Source organism: Vicugna pacos, unplaced genomic scaffold, assembly GCF_048564905.1.
Source record: "Vicugna pacos unplaced genomic scaffold, VicPac4 scaffold_19, whole genome shotgun sequence".
Lineage (NCBI taxonomy): Eukaryota > Metazoa > Chordata > Mammalia > Artiodactyla > Camelidae > Vicugna > Vicugna pacos.
Genome location: NW_027328740.1, coordinates 51,709,422 through 51,716,156, shown reverse-complemented (window position 1 = coordinate 51,716,156; position 6,735 = coordinate 51,709,422).

Sequence of the window (6,735 nt, the reverse complement as noted above, 5' to 3'; positions counted from 1 at the left end):
GTGTGCTGGATGTAGGGAAACAGTCAAAGCATCTTTCAGGGGGCACATTTATTCCATGGTTGTGGGTTGTCGGTTAAAAACCCACATCCCATGGATAGGCTCTCGCCAATACTTGATTTAGAGCCCAACCCCCACTTTCCCCCACTCTCCAGCCTAGGCATGCCATCAGGGAAGACAAGCTAAGGGATTCTATTAGAACCCAGGCGCTGCTGTCATTTGGAGGAGCGTCCCCACAATCAGGATACCTGAGCACGTCTCCGTGTGTGTGCTGGAGGTGGGGAAAGATATTCCACGCATCTTTATGGGGCACAGGTGTTCCAAGGTTGGGGAAGTAGTTTAAAACCCTCCACTACCCACAGAGATGCACTCGCTAATACTTGGCTTTAGAGCCCATCCCCCACCATCGCTTACTGCTAGGCCTAGGAAAACACTTAGGGAAGTCAAGCTAAGGGATTCTATTAAAACCCAGGTGCTGCTGTCTGTTGGAGGAACCTCCCCACACTCAGAACCCCAGAACACTTCTTCCTGTGTGTGCTGGGCGTAGGGAAACAGCACACGCATTACTCAGGGGTCACAGTAATTCCCAAGTTGTGGGTTGTAGTTTAAACATTTCCACTGCCCATGGAGAGGCACACGCTAATACTTAGTTTTAGATCCCAAATCCCACTTTCAACCACACACTGGCCTAGGCAAACCATCAGGGAAGACAAGCAAAGGGATTCTATTAAAACCAAGACGCTGATGTCAGTTGGAGGAACTACCCCACCCTCAGGATACTGGAACACAACCTTGTGTGGTGGGGAGGTTTGAAGCCCCACTCCACGCAGATGAATGGGTGCTCAGGTGTTTCCCTTTATGGAGAATTCATCTAAATACTTCCTCAGTCCATCGGGGACACTCGCTACTATTTGGCCTCCAAGCCCAACCCCCAGGTTTCTCTCAGAGTCAGTCCTAGGGAAACACTCAGGGATTACAAGCTAAGGGATTCTATTAGAACCCAGCCGCTTCTGTCACCTGAAATTGCCAGCCCACACTCAGGATAGCAGAAAACTTCTTCATGTGTGTTCTGGTGGTGGGGATACAGAGTCCACGCTTTCTTCAAGGAGCACAGGTATTCCCATGTTGTGGGGTTTTGGTTAATAACCTCCAAATCCCATGGAGAAGCACTCGCTAATACTTGGATTTAGAGCCCAACCCACCCTTTCCCCAGCACTCCGTATCAGGCAACCAAACAGGGTACACAAGTTAAGCGATTTTATAAGAACCAAGGCCCTGCTCTCAGTTGGAGGAGGCTGCCCACTCTCAGGATAACTGTGCAAGTGTTCGTGTGTGTGCTGGAGGTGTGGAAACAGACCCCACGGATCTTTATGGGGGCACAGGTGTTCCCAGGTTAGGGATGGAGTTTAAACACCTCCACAAACCATAGAGAGGTCATCGCAAATACTTGGTTTCGGAGCCCAAACCACACTGTCCCCCGCACTCCCGCCTAGGCTTTCCATCAGGGAAGACAAGCAAAGGGATTCAATTAGAACCCAGGCGCTGCTGTCAGTTGGAGGAACTTCCCTGCACTCAGAATTCCAGAACACATTCTTAGGTGTGGGAGAGATGTGCAGCCCCACTCCACCCAGATGAATGGAGGAAAAGGTGTTCCGTTTAGGGAGAAGTCCTCTAAGTACTTCCTCAGTGGATCAGGGGGCACTCACTGCTTCTTGGCCTCCAAGCCCAACCCCCAGCTTTCCCTCATGGCCTGGCCTAAAGGAACAATCAGGGAACAGAAGCTAAGGGATACTAATAGAACCCAGGTGCTGCTGTCAGTTTGAGGAACCTGCCCACACTCAGAATACCAGAACACTTCTTCGCGTGTGTGCTGGATGTAGGGAAACAGTCAAAGCATCTTTCAGGGGGCACATTTATTCCATGGTTGTGGGTTGTCGGTTAAAAACCCACATCCCATGGATAGGCTCTCGCTAATACTTGATTTAGAGCCCAACCCCCACTTTCCCCCACTCTCCAGCCTAGGCATGCCATCAGGGAAGACAAGCTAAGGGATTCTATTAGAACCCAGGCGCTGCTGTCATTTGGAGGAGCCTCCCCACAATCAGGATACCTGAGCACGTCTCCGTGTGTGTGCTGGAGGTGGGGAAACAGATTCCACGCATCTTTATGGGGCACAGGTGTTCCAAGGTTGGGGAAGTAGTTTAAAACCCTCCACTACCCACAGAGATGCACTCGCTAATACTTGGCTTTAGAGCCCATCCCCCACCATCGCTTACTGCTAGGCCTAGGAAAAGACTTAGGGAAGTCAAGCTAAGGGATTCTATTAAAACCCAGGTGCTGCTGTCTGTTGGAGGAACCTCCCCACACTCAGAACCCCAGAACACTTCTTCCTGTGTGTGCTGGACGTGGGGAAACAGCACACGCAATACTCAGGGGTCACAGTAATTCCCAAGTTGTGGGTTGTAGTTTAAACACCTCCACTGCCCATGGAGAGGCACACGCTAATACTTAGTTTTAGATCCCAAATCCCACTTTCAACCACACACTGGCCTAGGCAAACCATCAGGGAAGACAAGCAAAGGGATTCTATTAAAACCAAGACGCTGATGTCAGTTGGAGGAACTACCCCACCCTCAGGATACTGGAACCCAACCTTGTGTGGTGGGGAGGTTTGAAGCCCCACTCCACGCAGATGAATGGGTGCTCAGGTGTTTCCCTTTATGGAGAATTCATCTAAATACTTCCTCAGTCCATCGGGGACACTCGCTACTATTTGGCCTCCAAGCCCAACCCCCAGGTTTCTCTCAGAGTCAGTCCTAGGGAAACACTCAGGGATTACAAGCTAAGGGATTCTATTAGAACCCAGCCGCTTCTGTCACCTGAAATTGCCAGCCCACACTCAGGATAGCAGAAAACTTCTTCATGTGTGTTCTGGTGGTGGGGATACAGAGTCCACGCTTTCTTCAAGGAGCACAGGTATTCCCATGTTGTGGGGTTTTGGTTAATAACCTCCAAATCCCATGGAGAAGCACTCGCTAATACTTGGATTTAGAGCCCAACCCACCCTTTCCCCAGCACTCCGTATCAGGCAACCAAACAGGGTACACAAGTTAAGCGATTTTATAAGAACCAAGGCCCTGCTCTCAGTTGGAGGAGGCTGCCCACTCTCAGGATAACTGTGCAAGTGTTCGTGTGTGTGCTGGAGGTGTGGAAACAGACCCCACGGATCTTTATGGGGGCACAGGTGTTCCCAGGTTAGGGATGGAGTTTAAACACCTCCACAAACCATAGAGAGGTCATCGCAAATACTTGGTTTCGGAGCCCAAACCACACTGTCCCCCGCACTCCCGCCTAGGCTTTCCATCAGGGAAGACAAGCAAAGGGATTCAATTAGAACCCAGGCGCTGCTGTCAGTTGGAGGAACTTCCCTGCACTCAGAATTCCAGAACACATTCTTAGGTGTGGGAGAGATGTGCAGCCCCACTCCACCAAGATGAATGGAGGAAAAGGTGTTCCGTTTAGGGAGAAGTCCTCTAAGTACTTCCTCAGTGGATCAGGGGGCACTCACTGCTTCTTGGCCTCCAAGCCCAACCCCCAGCTTTCCCTCATGGCCTGGCCTAAAGGAACACTCAGAGAACAGTAGCTAAGGGATACTAATAGAACCCAGGTGCTGCTGTCAGTTTGAGGAACCCGCCCACACTCAGAATACCAGAACACTTCTTCGCGTGTGTGCTGGATGTAGGGAAACAGTCAAAGCATCTTTCAGGGGGCACATTTATTCCATGGTTGTGGGTTGTCGGTTAAAAACCCACATCCCATGGATAGGCTCTCGCTAATACTTGATTTAGAGCCCAACCCCCACTTTCCCCCACTCTCCAGCCTAGGCATGCCATCAGGGAAGACAAGCTAAGGGATTCTATTAGAACCCAGGCGCTGCTGTCATTTGGAGGAGCCTCCCCACAATCAGGATACCTGAGCACGTCTCCGTGTGTGTGCTGGAGGTGGGGAAACAGATTCCACGCATCTTTATGGGGCACAGGTGTTCCAAGGTTGGGGAAGTAGTTTAAAACCCTCCACTACCCACAGAGATGCACTCGCTAATACTTGGCTTTAGAGCCCATCCCCCACCATCGCTTACTGCTAGGCCTAGGAAAAGACTTAGGGAAGTCAAGCTAAGGGATTCTATTAAAACCCAGGTGCTGCTGTCTGTTGGAGGAACCTCCCCACACTCAGAACCCCAGAACACTTCTTCCTGTGTGTGCTGGACGTGGGGAAACAGCACACGCAATACTCAGGGGTCACAGTAATTCCCAAGTTGTGGGTTGTAGTTTAAACACCTCCACTGCCCATGGAGAGGCACACGCTAATACTTAGTTTTAGATCCCAAATCCCACTTTCAACCACACACTGGCCTAGGCAAACCATCAGGGAAGACAAGCAAAGGGATTCTATTAAAACCAAGACGCTGATGTCAGTTGGAGGAACTACCCCACCCTCAGGATACTGGAACCCAACCTTGTGTGGTGGGGAGGTTTGAAGCCCCACTCCACGCAGATGAATGGGTGCTCAGGTGTTTCCCTTTATGGAGAATTCATCTAAATACTTCCTCAGTCCATCGGGGACACTCGCTACTATTTGGCCTCCAAGCCCAACCCCCAGGTTTCTCTCAGAGTCAGTCCTAGGGAAACACTCAGGGATTACAAGCTAAGGGATTCTATTAGAACCCAGCCGCTTCTGTCACCTGAAATTGCCAGCCCACACTCAGGATAGCAGAAAACTTCTTCATGTGTGTTCTGGTGGTGGGGATACAGAGTCCACGCTTTCTTCAAGGAGCACAGGTATTCCCATGTTGTGGGGTTTTGGTTAATAACCTCCAAATCCCATGGAGAAGCACTCGCTAATACTTGGATTTAGAGCCCAACCCACCCTTTCCCCAGCACTCCGTATCAGGCAACCAAACAGGGTACACAAGTTAAGCGATTTTATAAGAACCAAGGCCCTGCTCTCAGTTGGAGGAGGCTGCCCACTCTCAGGATAACTGTGCAAGTGTTCGTGTGTGTGCTGGAGGTGTGGAAACAGACCCCACGGATCTTTATGGGGGCACAGGTGTTCCCAGGTTAGGGATGGAGTTTAAACACCTCCACAAACCATAGAGAGGTCATCGCAAATACTTGGTTTCGGAGCCCAAACCACACTGTCCCCCGCACTCCCGCCTAGGCTTTCCATCAGGGAAGACAAGCAAAGGGATTCAATTAGAACCCAGGCGCTGCTGTCAGTTGGAGGAACTTCCCTGCACTCAGAATTCCAGAACACATTCTTAGGTGTGGGAGAGATGTGCAGCCCCACTCCACCCAGATGAATGGAGGAAAAGGTGTTCCGTTTAGGGAGAAGTCCTCTAAGTACTTCCTCAGTGGATCAGGGGGCACTCACTGCTTCTTGGCCTCCAAGCCCAACCCCCAGCTTTCCCTCATGGCCTGGCCTAAAGGAACACTCAGGGAACAGAAGCTAAGGGATACTAATAGAACCCAGGTGCTGCTGTCAGTTTGAGGAACCTGCCCACACTCAGAATACCAGAACACTTCTTCGCGTGTGTGCTGGATGTAGGGAAACAGTCAAAGCATCTTTCAGGGGGCACATTTATTCCATGGTTGTGGGTTGTAGGTTAAAAACCCACATCCCATGGATAGGCTCTCCCTAATACTTGATTTAGAGCCCAAACCCCACTTTCCCCCACTCTCCAGCCTAGGCATGCCATCAGGGAAGACAAGCTAAGGGATTCTATTAGAACCCAGGCGCTGCTGTCATTTGGAGGAGCCTCCCCACAATCAGGATACCTGAGCACGTCTCCGTGTGTGTGCTGGAGGTGGGGAAACAGATTCCACGCATCTTTATGGGGCACAGGTGTTCCAAGTTTGGGGAAGTAGTTTACAACCCTCCACTACCCACAGAGATGCACTCGCTAATACTTGGTTTTAGAGCCCATCCCCCACCATCGCTTACTGCAAGGCCTAGGAAAAGACTTAGGGAAGTCAAGCTAAGGGATTCTATTAAAACCCAGGTGCTGCTGTCTGTTGGAGGAACCTCCCCACACTCAGAACCCCAGAACACTTCTTCCTGTGTGTGCTGGGCGTGGGGAAACACCACATGCATTACTCAGGGGTCACAGTAATTCCCAAGTTGTGGGTTGTAGTTTAAACATCTCCACTGCCCATGGAGAGGCACACGCTAATACTTAGTTTTAGATCCCAAATCCCACTTTCAACCACACACTGGCCTAGGCAAACCATCAGGGAAGACAAGCAAAGGGATTCTATTAAAACCAAGACGCTGATGTCAGTTGGAGGAACTACCCCACCCTCAGGATACTGGAACCCAACCTTGTGCGGTGGGGAGGTTTGAAGCCCCACTCCACGCAGATGAATGGGTGCTCAGGTGTTTCCCTTTATGGAGAATTCATCTAAATACTTCCTCAGTCCATCGGGGACACTCGCTACTATTTGGCCTCCAAGCCCAACCCCCAGGTTTCTCTCAGAGTCAGTCCTAGGGAAACACTCAGGGATTACAAGCTAAGGGATTCTATTAGAACCCAGCCGCTTCTGTCACCTGAAATTGCCAGCCCACACTCAGGATAGCAGAAAAGTTCTTCATGTGTGTTTTGGTGGTGGGGATACAGAGTCCACGCTTTCTTCAAGGAGCACAGGTATTCCCATGTTGTGGGGTTTTGGTTAATAACCTCCA